This window comes from Pinus tabuliformis, chromosome 3_1 (genome assembly GCF_031772625.1).
Source record: "Pinus tabuliformis cultivar Carrire ecotype Pingquan chromosome 3_1, CPIR1, whole genome shotgun sequence".
Taxonomy (NCBI): domain Eukaryota; kingdom Viridiplantae; phylum Streptophyta; class Pinopsida; order Pinales; family Pinaceae; genus Pinus; species Pinus tabuliformis.
This window is the reverse complement of record NC_142301.1, coordinates 948,444,162-948,464,622: the sequence shown is the minus strand read 5'-3', so window position 1 is coordinate 948,464,622 and position 20,461 is coordinate 948,444,162. Positions and strand designations below refer to the sequence as shown.

The 20,461-nt window shown below is 34.6% G+C and overlaps 1 protein-coding gene across 4 annotated transcripts in view; it reads right to left on the bottom strand.

Annotated features, from left to right (window-relative positions):
- The window catches only part of LOC149190912 (agamous-like MADS-box protein MADS1), a 208,603-nt gene that overhangs the window by 30,849 nt on the left and 157,293 nt on the right, over window positions 1-20,461 (bottom strand). The gene's annotated exons all lie outside the window — the stretch shown is intronic.

The window sequence follows — 20,461 nt, the reverse complement described above, 5'->3', positions numbered from 1 at the left end:
GTAGGAGCTTCTTGTGAAATTGGAGAGGGAATGATTTTTGGTAGCATTAATAGCCTACCAACAATTTGTTTTGCACCACACTTCAATGTTTTGGGCAGTGTTTTTGAGGGTGGATAATTTTTTCTGATGCTTTTTGGTCATGCACGTCCTCACTATGTATCTTGGGCAGTCTGTAATAGTTCCTTGCATGCACATCCTCAGTAAATATGTTTTGGGATGTCTGTACTAGTTCCTTGCAAATTTCTATTTGTCAAGGCTTAACTACTTATGATCTTAGGTGCTCACAACAGTCCGATAGTTTATGGCACTCTCCAAATCACCATTCCTGAAAGGATCCAACAAAACGACTTGAGAGGAAGATGAGAAGGGCACACTCTTATTGGTACTAGCCTAGAACTAGTGGAATTGGTTGGTCCCAATGGTTTTAGAGTTGTACTAGTCTAGTTTGGTGGTTCCAATTAGCTAAGGCTGGTCTTGTATTGAACCAATCTTAAAACACCAAAGTGACTAGTTCTCTACTAAGCTGACCAATTCTGAAGAATGTAGCACAACATAGCTAATGATCACAAAATATTAATTTTTTAATAAAAAATACTTAAGAGGAAAAAAAAATATCTTAACCCCAGGGCCCTACAAAACCCAACCCGAGTAATTAACAGTAATATTTAATTTTTAAAGTTAAAGTAAAAGTTGACATTCTCCTTATCTTTCCTTTTTGAAAATGAAAGATAAGGATAATGTCAACTTTTACTTAAATTTTGAATACTAACATTAATTGTTTAGGGTTGTTTAAGAGTGGTTCCAACTTCATTCAATTTTGAGAAAGTCAAATTTTAGATCCCATTCAAAACTTAGTGGTGACTGTTTGAACCGCTTCTTTATAATGAGTCCTAGACTTTGAATTCCAATTTTTCATGTGCATTTATTGCATAATCATATTCCTCATGAGACTTTGCAATAGAAGTTGATCTTTAATCCATTGCAGGCACTTGGCCTAGCTTTTAGCCCTCCCAAGTTGCTCCTCAACATTGAAATTTTCTTTGGAAGTAGGCATTCATTTTATCCATTAGATCATTTTTTCCATTGTGACAGTCCAACAACACCCCCACCATCATATGCTTGACAATCCATCTCATCTTTACTATATACCATATAAAAGGTGTTAAATATTGTGTCTCCAATATAAAAGAGGAAGAACCATAAAATGCCTTCTTGACCCTCTTCTCAACCCACAATATGTTTAGCTTCTCTCTTGTGCTTACACTCTAGTCTTCTCGCAGCTTCAGAATGGCAGATCTTAAACACGGTCTCATGATGTGCATTCATAGAGGCATAATTCACCCTTGATTTGCATCAAATTAGCCCCCTAGCATTCCCTTTACCTTTACATGCAAGCATTTATTTTCCTTAGGGAAAACTGTTAAGCTTCCCATCCTTATTTCACCTCCCTCTCCTACCGCCATGAACCTTATAAGATGAATTTAACCAATCTCACTGTATCTGAGATAAACAACCCATCCAATCAGGTAGATTGAATTGAGACCCTTTTAGAAACTAAATCTATCCCTCCACAATGATATGTCCCTTTCCAACAACATCATCATGTTGTCTTCGAGATCTATCATTCCCGTCATCACCATAAATTTCCCATTCCTTCACTTACATCTTTGGTAATGTCATCATTCAGATCACTTATAATTTGATGTATTGTTTCTTGTGTTATGATTTCCTTTAATGGAAATATATCCCTAGTAGGCATGAGTAACCAAATTCAAGTTCTTATTGAACTCTCGTGTTAACATACTTAATTTTCATTTTTACCTATTTGGTTTCAAATTCTAGTGTGGTTCGTTTCTTGTTGACTACTAGCATTCACCAAACGGTTATTGATGATCATAGTTGGTTTAGAGTGAATGTTGGACTTTTCCTTGGAAACCAAGCCCCAAGAATATGCAATTATCATGGAACATTTCAGAGCTCATACTTTTCTATAAAGGATTACACTATTTTCATTCATCAAGAAAAGTTATATGAGAAAGAACCAAGTGGTTATGCTTTTCAACATTTTCACCTACATTTCCTATCTATCGTTTTCTTACTGAATGGTAAAGTTGGGTTTTTGGGATTTTCAAATTAAAGTTCTATGCTAGTGGTGTTCATATCACATTTTGGTCTCCTTCTAAAATCTTGTTTGGTATGTGCAAAATGAGCATTGGTGTAGCTTTTAGTGGTGCAATTTTTAAAGATATGAAAATTCTATATTGGTTTAAGACATGCAATGTTCAATATCTACATGATACCTTTTCTTGACATTCCATTCATAAATTTGAAATTTGTAACAAGTATAAATTTTACTAATTAATTATTATATTGATAATTACAAAATTAAAGACGAAGGAAGAATAATATATAATGTAGGTTTATGTGAATGGAAAATGTTAAGACAAAGGAATAATTATATAATGATAGGTGGACCATAGGGTTTGGGTTCCTTACCATCAATGTATTCTATATAAGGAGGGAGAAGAAGGAGAAGATGGCATCACTTTTTCTTGTGTAATTGAGGACAAGGCTAAGAAGAGACAACATAGTAATGGATTGATGGCTCATGCGTGACTTGTTTTTGAAATATCTGGAGCAATAAGGTCTATGGCTAGGTGAAGAGTAGAACTCCAAATATTTTTTGCAATAATCAATCTTGAGTGAATAGAATGTCATATCTACATAGACCTTTGCGAGAGTACTCTATTCTAGGTGACGATAGAGTACATCATTTCCTTATTGGAAGTAATTAAACTTTTATCATGGTATAATTTAATTATAAATATTTAAAATACTAGATGTTTACAATCAATTTTATAAAGGGTTATGGGCTTCTTAATATTTTTGTTGGAATTTTAAATATTGAGATAGAAATTTGTATTGATAATATAATGACCCCAATTCCTTGTGAATGCTATAAGTATCTACTATGTGTATTTTTTTCAAATCGAATAGAAATATGATCAACTTTGTTTTTGCTAATGAAAAAACACAACTATATTATATTATATAATATTTCTTGTTATTGTTAACAAAATTATTATCAAACATGGTTTATTTAGAAAATAACATATATTAAACTATATAATGAATTATTAAATTGATAACTATTAAATATGGGTTGAATTTTAGTGATGTTACTATGGATCATCTTATGATGTTGTGGATTATTTAGAAGTCACGTCACTAATAAGTCAATTTTTCATGTCTCCCTCTCATGTTTGTACAAAATAAAGTAGAGAATGGATGGGAATATTTAATTCATGATTAAAATGGGATCACAAATTATCTTAACATTACACACAATATATTGACAAGACTTTTCAATATATGAAAATATTAGGCTTCAAGAGTTCATGTGTTGTAGTGATGGATGCATTAAAGAGGGACAATCAAACTACTAGAATGGGATATTGATGGGTGGAGGTTAAGTTGTACCTATTATGGGAGTCTCATCTTTAGTATCTCCTTCATCTATATGTTCTGCTTAGGTAATGGAAATTTTTCACAAAACTATTTTGAGCGTTAACATTTTTTGATTACATAGTCATCTTGCTTCATTAATAGAATTATATTTCTTGATGAAACAAGTAGCAAAAATCCTATTTGTGTGTTAGGATTCAAAATAATTTTTCCTTCCCCTAATATTATTTTTTAACTTGAGGAGGTGGAGGATTTTGAGGATGGCATATTCTGTTCTTCTAAGCAATGTGAGCAGGCCTTGACGAAATTTAAGGCCTCAATCGAGAAACTTTGTGAAAGAGATAGTTGTTCGGTAAAATCTACTGATATTGTTGTCAGGATATCAGATGGCGCCTCCTACTTAACCTAGTCACACCTAACCTAGTCATAGTAACAGAAAATTGAACTTTGAAGTTCCACTTTAATTCTTCATGCTAAGCTTTTACCACAATCTTAAGGGACCTTGGTAAAATAAGTCCATTAATGATTAGTCGTGACATTCTGGTGTAATAATACTTGTACATACCATAGAGTACATAACTCCATATCAATAACTAACCTTGTGTATCTATGTGGATGATATTTTGGTTATGGATGACATAGTATCTTGGTGGAAATATGTTTGGATCCATATGAACATGGTGATAATATTTAACAAAATCCTCATGTCTATTCATCAATTTCAAGTGTGATTAGTCTGGACCCAACATGCACACTTGTACCTAGGATATAAGATTATGTAATCCTTTCTTCGATGACTCCATTGTCAACATTGAAGGAAATATTTATACCCCGAGCGACAAATAGGGTGCATGGATGGCTTTCGCAGATCCACTAGAATGAACAAAATACCACCCTCCTGATACTTCTCTAACTTACCGTACAAAAGGAGACACCACCAACCCCGGCTGAACCTCCATTCCCCATGGTGCCGAGTACATGCAATACAGAAAAAACAACCACCTACCATGAGCCAGAAGTATGCACCTCACCTAAAGTGGCCACCTGTGAGACACATTAACCAGAGCTTAATATTTTCGCTCCAATGGCTCCACCCAGCAACAAAGAATCCTATAAATGGACCGAAGAGGACACTACTACTCATTTGTTCCAGAAAAAACTAGTTCCCACTTGACCGGAACTAAAACTACACAAGATGAAATTGGGGCTCTTAGAGGGGCCGCAGAAGCCTTTTTTCCTAATTTTATCCCACGTAAGGATCTTTCCATGCCAAATGAGACAAAGAAAAGATTAAATCATGGTCCACAACTTTGAGTACCAGATTTGTTTCCATAATGGGTTAGGAACTTGGTTAGATGAGGTAGAAAGTGTTGAATAAGATTCTTTAAGAGAGAACATACCTTTTGAAAGGTGCCCCAACTGAAGCTTGTCTATTTTTCCTTTCTTCAGAATAGGACACTTACACAAAATTAGGGTGAGGTCTTCCTAATCTAAGGGCAAGTCCCACACTAGCCAATGATTCAGAGACATCCAAAATATCCACTTCGTCAATCCATTGGAGTCTTACCAAAACTATCTAACTTTCTTCACACCTAGATGGGTGGTGAAGGTTTGAATATCACATAGAATTTCCTCTATATTAAGTTTGGGGTGTTGCATCGAGGCCTCCTCCCAAAATCTAGGTTTACTGTTGTTTCTGATATCCCAAAAATGATAGTCCTCATTTAGTGCCCGGTTGTCTTTAGCCCTATTCTAGATGGAGGATCCACTCACCTAGAATAAGGGATGTAATGGTCATGCAAGTTCTGATGTGATGAGATCTATCGACTGTGCCATTGACTTGAAGGTGATGGTGGAGAAATATTTGATTAGTGAACTAATAAGCTACTATATTATCGTTAAGAAAACAAACCACTAAATAATTCATTTCTAATGTTTGTATATGTAAAATTTCTCCTTTGTCTCTTGGCACAACCATGAGAGCACTACCTTAACTCTTCAATGCCTTCTCCTCTAGTGTTGTCTCCTCGACCGGTGAGAGATAACATTAATAATGGGCACTTCTAACCCTCAACCACCTTACTCCAATCTCATCAAGAATGTTAGTGAAATTTTCCAACATCATTCAACCCCAATTGCATCACATTAAATATGTCACACCATGGCTAATTTTGGTTGCAAGAAACTTCTACATTTAATTTGACTAGGTACGGGTCATGTCTAGGTGAGAGAGTAAGTGGATTTAGGTATTAAATTTGGTTGGGTGAAGCTGTCAAAATACACAAGCAGGTAAGATTCGCTTAAACCAAACATCTGTAAGTTTGTCCCTTCCTTCGTTGCGTTAATTAATTTATTTTAAATGATAATTTCCATATGTTTAATTAGAGTTCCATTCATTCATGGTTCTCCACAATGGTGTTACAGTCAAAATTATCATTACAAGGGTAAGGTTAGAACATGGGGATTTCACAAGCCCCCCCACTCCACAATTATGTAGTGCACACAACCTAGTATTCACACAAATATGGTAAATTTGTTCCTTGTTGCAATAGGGAAAATAGTCATTAGGAGAAATTATATTACCTTTTAGTCTCGTTGTTCCCTACAACTAGGGGTGTTTTGGTTTTGGGGAGTTATACTCTTAAAGATGGATATGTTACCATTGGTAGCGATGCCTTTTGGAGATCCTTTGTCCATAAGAAAAACCCACCTAGGGGAAATAATCCTTTTTCTATTATTTTTTTCCCAAGACCCTAGAACCATAGGAGTAATAAATCCCTTTGGTATTGATTCAACCTCTAAAATTTGATTTATGGGAAGATGATAAAGTCCATGTGATGGTCATCATTTTTCCTAGATCCATTTGATCAAAATTAGTTGCAATTTTTAGGGTTTCTTCATATATTGGATTTGGATAAGCTAATCAATCATCACATATGCTATAACCCAAATTGGTCACCCATGCCTATTAAATTTCCTTTGAATATCCCAAATTTTTATGGAAATCCAGTAGCTAATTGCATGACACATATCACCAATGATCATTTGTGGTGTTCATGTACCTTTTTTGTGGATGTAGGTTAGTTTAGTTTTTATGAATTTTTTAATTTTAATAGTGTGAAATGTATAATGAAATTTTATGTTTATTATAAATTAATGTCTATCTCACTTTACCAATCATTTAATTTATATGAATGTATTAGTTATAAAATATATTATAATATTATTAAAAAACATGAAAAGCAAACGAGTAGAAATATACAATTTGTAATTTGTAATCATATGGGGTATCTAGCATAGACAAAATTTGTAATTTGTAATCATAAGTATCTACAGGAACAGGGCACGTTACAAAATTGTCTTTTAAAAGTTGGGAATTGACAGTCGAAGGTGTGGTTTTCCTATGAGAGCAATGTTTAAGTTGTGGTTTTCCTGTGAGAGAAGCGTTTATTAGGTACCCACGGCTGGGCTCCCAAATTGATTTTGGCAGAGCGACCCATCATTATTGAAATTGGTCATTGATTGTGAGGAATTTTCATGAATTACCTAAAATCTCTACCTGCCTTAAGGGGAGGTCGTGAAAATGTGAAAAAATTAGATCGAGGTTGTGGAAAATTAGATCCGAAAGGCAGCTTCGACTCTGAGGAAAAATCGGAGTTCTTTGAATAAGTATAACGAGTTGGAGAGTTTGAGAGAGGGTTTCAAGGAACTGAAGAATTTGCTCTTGGAAAATCTTGATAAATGTTTGCAGCTGTATTTGATTCACGAAGATGGTGACAATGCCATTGGGCATGTTGATTGTGCGTAATATTCTCCTGGAGTGCAATTGTCTCGAGTTAGTGATGCTAGTTAGTGATGCTAAGCCTGTGTTGGATTGAATTCCCTCTCTACATTATTTGAGGGTTCTGTAAATATGCACAGCGGATTGTGGTGGCCTGTGTTAGGAATATCAGAATTTATGCGCAAAAGGAGGGCCTTGTTTGCCCCATTGCAATGGAGGGTTTGTCAAGAAAATGGAGAGACAAACACAAACATTTGAGAGCCATGAGATGAGGGTTTGAGAGACGCTTAGGGTTTGAAAGCCACAAGGCGAGGTTTTCTGTGATGAGAATTAACGGCATGACGCCCAATGGTTATACCCCTTACTAGAATTCAGGGTACTAGAGCACATAATCCTTTATTGGTGGGTGGTTGAAGATAGATATTAAGACCATAATTCATAGGAAAAGTGGGAGAGAGGGGCACCGACTTAGTGGGAAACAACAGGAAACAACGGGCTAGGCTAGTTTAAAATGGAAACAAGCCGACTGAAACCACTGAAATTTTTTTGGTGTAGAGGCCAAAAATCATTTTGGCGCCAAATTGTTTTAGTTTTTATACGCTGGGGCTTTCATTGTTATTTTGCAAAGGAACTGGAAACTGAGCTAGAAGTTTCAAGGAAGACAACAGAGGGTTTATTTTCCACAGGAATTTTCCTTTCAATTTGATCATTTTCCTTGCATAGTTGTAGGCATTGGTATTATTTTCCTTGCACAGCTATAGGCATTGGTATAGTTGTAGGCATTGGGATTATTTTCATGGTATAGTTGTAGGCTTTATTAATATGATTAGAGAAACTATATCTTGGTGGCTTAGTGATTATTTTTGCAATTTCGTGCCTATCTTGTAGAAACTATATTTGACCATTCCTAGTCACAATTTTTTTTGGATATTTTTCTCATTTTCTCTAACCCTCTAAAGATTGATATTGAAAATACCAATCAGAGGGAAGACAACCTTCCTCATAACCAACTCCCTCTACCTCAATATTTGAAGTACCAGTTGTTATGCAATCTTTTAATACATGTTGTTTTAGTTTTGGATGAGCAATATCATTAAGATGGAATGAAGTTTGTACCATTATATCTGCTGACACTGTCAATTATGATCACTTCGTAATTGGAATTTGTAGGTGCATAAGCATGCATAGACATTTTACCTCTACCAACTACTAAGATTGCATGATGACTCTGCAAGTAAAATATATTCTTTCTTCCTACCGATGCAAAATATGAACCCTTAAGAGCATTTTCCTTGTTGGCAAATGCTTGGGAAAGATGAGAACAAACACATATCCTGGTATAAGAGCAGTTATGGAAGGGGACTACCAGGAAAGTGTGTGTAAAGTGCAATGATTAGCTTCTGGGTTTTTGTTAGCTAAAGTTTCTTAAATTCATAAAACTAAATTAAATTAAGTGTATGGCAGAATTCTATCACATTAGATAAATAAGGGGAATAGATAATAAACAAGTCTAACAAGTACATGTTAAAACATACCAAGGGAAATTACCTTTTACAATGATATAAAGCAGTTTAAATGTTAGAACCCTATGGTTGAAAACACATGAACCCAATATTCTACCCATCCCTAGAAGGATGTGAATAAATTCATGCACACTCATTTCTACAACATATTCATTGATTATTTTGATCCAGTTTTGTTAAATGCCATAGTAAATCTGAAGGGTTTCTACATGATTGTATTAGATTTTGATGAAGAGATCACTATAGATCTTCTATCTGTGTTCTCAACATGATATCAGTGTGACTCTTCCTCCCTTGGCCAGTAATATTTACAGGGTTGTCTTAGGTCTAAAAAATAGGGTTTTCGACACATTTTCTGGGGAGCACAAACAAAATTTTGTGTTTTTCTACTCTCTCTACCACCAGTACTCTCCATTATTTTATGTCTTTTCATTTTCCTAGCAAATTTTAGGGTTCTTTATTGCATATTGATTCTCTTCTAATGCAGCACACCATATCGCTTCATCTACCATAATAATTCCTTGGACTCTGATTAGTAGTTTCCATGCATGCTTAATATGCTTATTTGTTAAGCTAACAACATAGTCTGGATATATAGTACCATACGGACAACTAGTAGCTAAATTTCCCATTATTGTACCTATTCTTGCATGTTCATATTCCTTATGACAGATATCAAACAGTTCAACCATGCAAGGAGTATTAATTCCTCTTAGGAAAAGGGGTTCCAACCCTATTCTTATACCTCCAAAATGGAGATAGGATTATATCTTCATCAGTGAAAAATATTAAGTGCAACTATTTGAGTAGCAGGTCCAAACACATTGATTTTTACTTCAACTTGTTTTAACAGAAGTTTATTCCTTAAGAGTTGAATAATATTATTCTTATATACATCATTACTGGATAGTTTAGGAGGATTCCTTAAAATGTAAACATTGCATTTCTTTCCAAATGTTGATTTCACAGTTTAATATAAACTGATGATAATTTATTTAAATAATTTATATACAAAATGATGCTTGTTTGTTAGGAACACTGGTTGTTTGTTGAGCACCATACTCTGTCTTCAGGGCCTTTAGTATGCCCTCTTCTTTTGTAAAGATAGGGAGCATCTAGCCCTTGCCATCAAAGGCATATTCAAGAGCATGATTAAAAGGCAGAGTCAATCATGTACCTGGGCTACTCAAGAAGACATCTAGCACCACCAAAAAGCCCACAAGGATGACTCCAGCTAAAGCAACTCTAGTCCTCCCAATCTTCATTTTGCTCAGTGAGTTGGGCATGATTAATTCTCTTTTAAATATGGATCTCAGTTGTGTAATATTTTCAATCCATAATTGCAGAGAGTCAAACAAGCAGATATATTAGTTTGTATTATTCTACGAGACATATTAATACAGGTGCATGTTTTGTTCAAAGTGCAATGGTGGATTTGCTAGGTCTCCACCACTAAGCTCCAGATGATGCTCTTTGTTTGAGACATTTTTGTTGTTCGTTGAGACCAAAAACCTCCTTCAGAACTTTAACGATGGTTGTTTCCACTTTCTCTTCAAACTTTTCTACCTTGTATTCCAACTTCTCCATTTTAGTGATTATCAAATCCATTGTTGCATGAATGCATTCGACATATTTTTTCAGATCACCAAGTTGATTTGAAATCAAAAGAAGGTGGGAATGAATCTCTATTTTTAGATCCTCTCCTATATTAGATATCAACTCTGAGACTTCCTTTTTCATCATGTTGAGTTGCTCGTCTAGGGATTTATCAATACAATTCCCAGAAGTTGAGACCATACTGTCTTCCCTTCACTTTCTAATAATAATCAACTGCACTTTTAAATTTTGTATCCAACCCTTTATATCTTTGTCTAGGCCCAAGACAACTGCAGAGGAGCTCTGCTCACATTCAATGCTTACATCATGTCCTCGCTCAGAATGAATTTGAAGATCCATTGCTAAAACAAACAATTTGAGAGCACACATGAACAAAGGTGACCAATCCAACTCTAAAACAGTACTATCAGGTCTCACCCTGATATAGGAAGTTAATATTTTATCATTGTTTCTCCACTTGTCCTGATAACTCTTAATACTCCTCATGTGTTTCCATCTAGTTTCATGATTAGTGGGCTCCTTCATCCAAAATTGACGATCCTCGAGACTCTGTTTCTTGGAATTAAAAACATTTTTATGTGGATTGTCATAACTTAATTTCTTCTTAATGAGGTTCATTAGGACTATCCTCCCTTGAAGGGGTGAAATCATGGGATATGGCATACAGATATATTGTTTTGGTCTTCCACAATCATTTCTTGTGCTAAGTTAACTCCAATATTGACCTTTTCATCTTCTAACTGATTGATATCCATTCTAATATGGCAGAGATAGTTGTAGGCTTTATTAATATGATTATAAAAACTATATCTTGGTGGCTTAATGATTGTTTTTGCAATTTCTTGCATATCTTGTAGAAACTATATTTGACCATTCCTAGTCATAATTTTTCTTGGATACTTTTCTCATTTTTTTTGTCCCTCTAAAGATTGATATTGAAAATACCAATCAGAAGGAAGACAACCTTCTTCATAACCAACTCTCTCTACCTCAGTATTTAAAGTACCAGTTGTTATGCAATCTGTTAACACATGTTGTTTTAGTTTTGGATGAGCAGTATCATTAAGCAGGAATGAAGTTTGTACCATTACATATGCTGACACTATCAATTATGATCACTTCGTAATTGGAATTTGTAGGTGCATAAGCATGCATAAACATTTTTCCTCTACCAACTACTAAGATTGCATGATGAATCTGCAAGTAAAAGATATTCTTTCAACCTATCGATGCAGGATAAGAACCCTTAGTAGAATCTTCCTTGCTGGCAATTGCTTGGGCAAGATGAGAACAAACACATATCCAGGTATAAGAGCAGTTATGGAAGGGGACTACCAGGAAAGTGTGTGTAAAGTGCAATGATTAGATTCTGGGATTTTGTCGGTTAAAGTTTATTAAATTCAGAAAACTAAATCACAATAAGTGTATGGCAGAATTCTATCACATTAGATAAATAACAGGACTAGATAATAAACAAATCTAACAAGTACCTGTTAAAACATACCAAGGGAAATTACCTTTCACAATAATATAAAGCGGTTTAAATGTTAGAACCCTATGGTTGACAACACATGAACCCAATATTCTACCCTTCCCTAGAAGGATGTGAATAAATTCATGCACACTCATTTGTACAACATATTCATTGATTATTTCGATCCAGTTTTGTTAAATGCTGCAGTAAATCTAACGGGTTTCTACATGATTGTATTAGAGTTTGATGAAGAGATCACTATAGATCTTCTATCTATGTTCTCAACATGATATCAGTGTGACTCTTCCTGCCCTGGCCAATACTATTTACAAGGTTGTCTTAGGTCTGAAAAATAGGCTTTTCAACAATTTTCTAGGGAGCACAAACATAATTTTGGGTTTTTCTACCCTCTCTGCCACTAGTACTCTCCATTATTTTATGTCTTTTCATTTTCCCAAAAAATTTGAGGGTTCTTTATTTCATATTGGTTCTCTTCTAAGGTAGCACACCATATCGCTTCATCTACCATAATAACTCCTTGGACTCCAATTAGTAGTTTCCATGCATGCTTAATATGCTTATTTGTTAAGCTAACAACATAGTCTGGATATATAGTACCATATGGACAACTAGTAGCTAAATTTCCCATTATTGTACCTATTCTTGCATGTTCATATTCCTTATGATAGATATCAAACAGTTCAACCTTGCAAGGAGTATTAATTCCTCTTCAGAAAAGGGGTTCCAACCCTATTATCATACCTCCAAAATGGAGATAGGATTATATCTTCATCAGTGAAAGATATTAAGTGCAACTATTTGAGTAGCAAGTCCAAACACATTGATTTTTAATTCGACTTGTTTTAACAAAAGTTTATTCCTTAAGAGCTGAATAATATTATTCTTAGATACATCATTTCTGGATAATTAAGAAGGATTCCTTAAAATGTAAACATTGCATTGCTTTTCAAAAGTTGATTTCACAGCTTAATATAAACTGATGATAATTTATTTAAATAATTTATATACAAAATGATGCTTGTTTGTTGGGAACACTGCTTGTTTGTTGAGCACCATACTCTGTCTTTAGGGCCTTTAGTATGCCCTCTTCTTTTGTAAAGCTACAAAGCATCTAGCTCTTGCTATCAAAGGCATATTCAAGAGCATGATTAAAAGGCAAAGTCAATCATGTACCTGGGCTACTCAAGAAGACATATAGCACCACCAAAAAGCCCACAAGGATGACTCCAGCTAAAGCAACTCTAGTCCTCCCAATCTTCATTTTGTTCAGTGAGCTAGACATGATTAATTCTCTTTTAAATATGGATCTTAGTTGTGTAATATTTTCAATCCATAATTGCATAGAGTCAACCAACCAGATATATTAGTTTGTATTATTTTGGGAGACATCTTAATACAGGTGCATGTTTTGTTCAGAGTGCAATGGTGGATTTGCTAGGTCTCCACCACTAAGCTCCAGATGATGCTCTTTGTTTGAGACATTTTGTTGTTCGCTGAGACCAGAAACCTCCTTCAAAAATTTAATGATGGTTGTTTCCACTTTCGCTTCAAAATTTTCTACCTTGTATTCCAACTTCTCCATTTTGGTGATTATCAAATCCACTGTTGCATGCAGGCATTCCACATATTTTTTCAGATCACCAAGTTGATTTGAAATCAAAAGAAAGTGGGAACGACTCTTGCTGATTAGATTCTCTCCTATATTAGATATCAACTCTAAGACTTCCTTTTTCATCATTTCGAGTTTCCCGTTTAGGGGTTTATCAATAGAATTCCTAGAAGCTGAGACCATACTGTATGCTCTTCACCTTCTAATAATAATCAACTGCACTTTGAAATTTTGTATCCAAACATTTATATCTTTGTCTGGGCCATAGACAACTGTAGATGAGCTCTGCTCACATTCAATGCTTACATCATGCCCTCGATCAGAACGAATTTGAAGATCCATTGCTAAAACAAACAATTTGACAGAACACATGAACAAAGGTGACCAATCCAACTTTGAAATAGTACTATCAGGTCCCACCTTGATATAGGAAGTTTATATTTTATCATTGTTTCTCCACTTGTCCTGATACCTCTCCATACTCATGTGTTTCCATCTAGTTTACTGCTTAGTGGGCTCGTTCATCCAAAATTGATGATCCTCGAGACTCTCTTTCTTGGAATTGAAAACATTTTTATGCAGATTGTCATAACTTAATTTCTTCTTAATGAGGTTCATTGGTACTATCCTCCCTTGAAGGGGTGCAATCATGTGATATGGCATACAGATAGATTATTTTGGTCTTCCATAATCATTCCAAGTGCCAAGTTAACTCCAATATTGGCATGTTCATCTTCTAAAGTTAAAGTGATTGGTATCAGAAAACTAAATCACAGTAAGTGTATGGCAGAATTTTATCACATTAGATAAATAAGGGGACTAGATAATAAACAAATCTAACAAGTACATGTTAAAACATACCAAGGGAAATTACCTTTCACAATAATATAAAGCAGTTTAAATGTTAGAACCCTATGGTTGACAACACATAAACCCAATATTCTACAGAGAGATTACTTTGCATGATGTGACAACAATTTAAGACAGTGCATTGCCCTTTGTAATATAATCCAGAGAAAATTCATCTCTTACCCAAAAGAGGATCTGAGTCAGATTTTTTTTCTAACACAGAGGTTAGAGAGAAAAAACCTTCTAGCCAGATCTATGCATTATTCATCTTTATGGATTGTCACTATAGCTAGTGTTGATGTGTATAACACTATTTCTGTAACATAAAAGCCTTCATGATTCAAGAATTCCACTGATACAAAATCTGTGCTTGAGCATTGATTAATTGTTAGAGTATGGGTAATCTCCACTTAAGACCACATGGCGACCCACTACCTGATGTATTTGCTTACATATGGGAAAGCTACCCACTTTATTATTTATGACTAGGTTGGCCTAGTCACCCTCTTGGCACTAGTGCCCAACCCTAGAAGGATGTGAATAAATTCATGCACACTCATTTGTACAACATATTCATTGATTATTTTGATCCAGTGCCATATTTACCCAAGTACAATTCTCTATTTTTCTCTCTCATGCTATTTTGCTACAATTAATATTGTTGTTTTGTTAAATTCCGTAGTAAATCTGAAGGGTTTCTACATGATTGTATTAGATTTTGATGAAGAGATCACTATAGATCTTCTATCTGTGTTCTCAACATGATATCAGTGTGACTCTTCCTACCTTGGCTATTAGTATTTACAAGGTTGTCTTAGGTCTAGAAAATAGGGTTTTCAACCATTTTCGGGAGCACAAACAGAATTCTGGGTTTTTCTACCCCGTTTGCCACCAATTATTTTATGTCTTTTCATTTTCCTAGCAAATTTGAGGGTTCTTTATTGCATATTGGTGCTCTTCTAAGGCAACACACCATATCACTTCATCTACCATAATAATTCCTTGGACTCCGATTATTAGTTTCCATGCATGCTTAATATGCTTAATATGCATTGCTTTTCAAATGTTGATTTCATAGTTTAATATAAACTGATGATAATTTATTTAAATAATTTATATACAAAATGATGCTTGTTTGTTAGGAACACTGCTTGTTTGTTGAGCACCATATATGCAACCTCGTTGGTTTCACTAGTGTGAATATATAGTGGGTTGGGTTGGGTTGCGTGGGGTGGGGTGATTCTGACAATAAATGTAAACCCTTCTTCTAAAGCATCTCATAATTTACAATAGCAAGAAGATGTAGTGATCCATATGTTGTCACAGTGGCAGCTACCCTTCTCGATGGATGTTACATCCATGGCTGCCTAGTTACAGCTATCATAAATGTTGAGGGATAGGTGTTACTCTATCTTCCGGACCTTTAGTATGCCATGTTCTTTTATAAAGCTAGGGAGCATCTAGGCCTGGCCATCAAAGGCATATTCAAGAGAATGATTAAAAGGAAGAGTCAATCATGTACCTAGGCTACTCAAGAAGACAACTAGCCACACCAAAAAGCCCACAAGGATGACTCCAGCTAAAGCAACTCTAGTCCTCCCAATCTTAATTTCGCTCAGTGAGCTGGGCATGATTAATTCTCTTTTAAATATGGATCTCAACTGTGTAATATTTTCAATCCATAATTGCATAGAGTCAACCAACCAGACTTTCATTTAATTTTCTGCAATCTCTCACTTTAATCCAACTTCTAAATGTTGTTATATAAATCATAAACAAAAGCATAGGGAGAGTTTTCCTTGATACTGTTGCTCATGAAGAATTCTCCATCATATGATTTAGAGTCCTTGGAAGAGAATGGTGTCAATCATTGTCACACCGTGTCTCAAACCTCAATTGGCAACAGTGTCGATCACACCATGTCTCAAAGGATATATCATAAATGCTAAGGGATAGGTGTTACTCTATCTTTAGGGCTTTTAGTATGCCCTCCTCTTTTGTAAATCTAGGGAGCATCTAGCCCTTTCCATCAAAGGCATATTCAAGAGCATGATTAAAATGCAAAGTCAATCATGTACTTGGGCTACTCAAGAAGACAACTAGCACCACCAAAAAGCCCACAAAGATGACTCTTCTAAATATGGATCTCAGTTGTGTAAATCCATAGTTGCAGAGAGTCAACCAACCAGACTTTCATTTAATTTTCTGCAATCGCTCACTTTAATCCAACTTCTGAATTTTGTTATATAAATCCTAAACAAAAGCATAGGGAGAGTTTGCCCTGATACTGTTGGTCATGCAAAATTTTCCATCGTATGATTTAGAGTCTTGGGAACAGAATGGTGTCAATCACTGTCACACCATGTCTCAACCCTCAATTGTCAACAGTGTTGATCACACCACATCTCAAAGGATATATGAATAATGTTGAGGGATAGGGATTTATCAATACAATTCCCAGAAGCTGAGGCCATACTGTCTACTATTCACTTTCTAATAATAATCAACTACACTTTTAAATTTTGTATCCAACCCTTTATATCTTTTTCTGTTCCCGAGACAATTGCAGAGGAGCTTTGCTGACATTCAATGGTTACATCATGTCCTCGCTCAGAATTAATTTGAAGATCCATTGCTAAAACAAGCAATTTGAGAGCACACATTAACAAAGGTGACCAATCCAACTCTGATATAGTAATATCAGGTCTGACCCTGATATAGGAAGTTAATATTTTATCATTGTTTCTCCACTTGTCGTGATACCTCTCCATATTCCTTGTGTGTTTCCACCTAGTTTCCTAATTAGTGGGCTCCTTCATCCATAACTTAATTTCTTCTTAATAAGGTTCATTGGGACTATCCTACCTTGAAGGGGTACAATCATGGGATATGGCATACAAATAGATTATTTTGGTCTTCCACAATCATTCCTTGTGCCAAGTTAACTCCAATATTGGCTTGTTCATATTCTAATCGATTGGTATCCATTTTAATATGGTAGAGATAAAAACTCTCAAAATTATCTAAAAGGATCTTTATTCAGTGGTATATTGGACGAAAGTCATTCCCCCTGAAATGCTTCATCTTATAACATTTTTGTATAGTAATTAATGAGTCTTCAAATACACTTATGTTTTTTTCAGAGTGCAATGGAGGATTTTCTAGGTCTCCACCACTCAACTCGAGATGATGCTCGTATATATATATATATATATATATATAAAGAATGTATTTATATATATAATTTTTTGAGAAATATTATAGAGATGTTGGTAAATTTAGTAAGACTACATCATGTGAATTTAGTAGCTTGTAAAGTTTGAATTGGTCTACATTCACTACATGCATTTTAATCACAAAGATGCCTCAATGAAATTAGTATTATATGCACAAAAGTTTAAACCAACATATTTTAGAATAATTTTATGGTTTTACACATTGTCATATATTTCAACATTTATTTATGTAATGATCCTAACTAGTGTCCACAAAATTTTCTTCGCATATTTCTATTACATTATTCTATACAAAATGGCAGACCAGGTATTTATGTTGCTTTTGGTATTCGTAGTATTTATGTTGTTGATTTAGTTATAGGTTGGATTTATTCTTAGAAATAACTTTAAAACGATACTTCAAAAGTTTGTTTGTGACTAGTTAGATGCTTGTTGGAACACTCTGATAAGCTTGCCTGAAAGTGTTGGATAGATCTTCAATGCTCACTCAACACATTGGTAGAGTTTTGTTCAGGGTTCTGAACCTAGATCTCAATTTTTTTCATATCTAATTCCTACAGAAGCATTAAACACTACCTTGAAAAAAAAAAAAAAAAAAACTAAAGTACAAACAATCAAGTGATCAAAGAGCTAAAAAATACAATGAAAAGCTACATATTCATAGATTCACTCCCTAGGTTTATTCATTGGTCATGTTCTCTTGAAAAAGAAGTAATACCCAAGTTAAAAATTGTAGTCTTACTGTTTAAAAAACATGGTGCATTCAGGGAAATAGCACATTGTCATCTAAATATTCAGCTGAACAGGAAACAAGACCTACTCTAGGTACAGATGAATACTTCAATGAAATGATATATTAGAGTTGAAAAATGTGCCAAAATAGGAAACTAAAGAAGCAAAGGCTTGTTGGTATCCATAGATTGGACCATGGAGTTTATATAGAAGAGGTACATTATAATTAACAAATTTTTATTCTTATAAGAAATAAATATCCACATTATTTAATACATTATTTTTTATCATTTCATTTGATTTTTTTATTTATGAATTGTCGCCTCCGATTCCAAATATTCCTGAAGAACCAACGAAAGATATTGATAATAACGACTCTCAAGATGAAGAAAAGACAAATTTATGAATGAAGCCACTTCGCAGATAAATGAGGCTGGTGTCAATGAACTTATCCAAGACTTCTACACATCTTTTGAAGAAGTTGTTGATTCACCCCTAGCTCATTTGGCTAGGACACCTCTTTATGCAAATGTTGAATCTTCTACATTGGCGACACTTATGTTGTTGTTGAACTTGAAGGTTGCAAATGGATTGACAAACACATGCTTTACTAATATATTAAGGTTGGATTGATATTCCTATAAATTAATGCTCTAGATGTCTTAAAAGTTTTGAATATTGTGCATACTTATAAGAATCACTTGTTGCACTATGGATACTTTTGGCAAACAAAATACTTCTAAAGGACAATAGGTTTCGTCATTCTCATAGAGAAGTATCTTCAATAATGAAAGACATTGGAATGGAATACAAGACATATGATGCATGTCCAAATGACCATATATTGTATTACGGAAATAATGCAAATTTACAACAATGCCCAAAGTGTCACAGAAATAGGTATTGTCAAGATCAATTATCCAAGAATGTTCCTTATAAAGTATTACAATACATTCCACTAAAGCCAGGGTTTGAGAGAATGTTCAAATGCAAGGAGTTGGCAAAATATATGGATCATCATGCACAAGGGAGGAGCCAAGATGGTGTCATGCGTATGGTTGCAAATAGTAAATATTGGAAGGATATTGAGGTAAAATGGCCACATTTGAGAAAAGAGCCAAAATATGCAAGAATTTCTCTAGCAATGGATGGCGTAAATCCTTTTGGAGATCTTAGAACAACATACTCTATTTGGCCACTGTTAATTATAAACAACAATCTTCCCCCTTGGAAGGAAATGAAAAAGGAACATGCAATGTTAACTCTTATCATACCAGGTACTAGAACATGTGAACACAATGCTTTCTTGAAGATTATATAAAGATATTTCAATTCAGTTAATCCTAATAAAGAACTCTTTGTTCACTTAAGGAAATATCAGGTAAAGGATATGGATGTATACATGGAGCCCCTCATTGATGAGCTTCATGAATTATGGGATGGTGTAAATATGCTTGATGTATCAAGACCTATCAATAATAGAAACTTCCTATTTCATGCGATTCTTATCTGGACAATTCATGATGCCCCAGGGCTCTCTATTTGTTGTGGTAATATAATATAAACTACATTTATAACTATTATGTTCATTTTAGTATTTATTAAATATGGGTTCCAATCTTATTTTAGGACAACAAACAAAGGGGAAACATGGTTTTCCATCACGTGGGCCAAAATTGTTGCATAGGCCGTCAAGGGATCTCAATAAAACTGTCTATGATGAGTATCGACAATTCTTACCAAAAAATCATCGCTATCGAGTGCGTGATCAACATAAGTTCAATGGAAAAGAAGTGGAAATGAGGGAGCCAATAAAGGTGAACCCTGTTAGGTGGAAAGTGATGTATGACAAAAAAGAAGGGACAAGTTTTCCCCTAGGAATGAAAAGACTCTCTATTTTCTACAAATTAGAATATTATGAGAGCTTGCCAATAGCCCATCTATTTGATACTATGCATATCGAGAAAAATGTGGCAGAATGCTTGTGGAAACATCTAAATGGAAATAACATTGAAGCACAAATAAGTTAATAAAGGACCTTCGAGTTGCCAATATCATTCCGAATATGTGGTTGCACGAAGACAACTCATATGTTCATGCTCCATGGAAATTTACATCAAATGAGAAAGAAAACGTCATTTCTACTATGAAAAG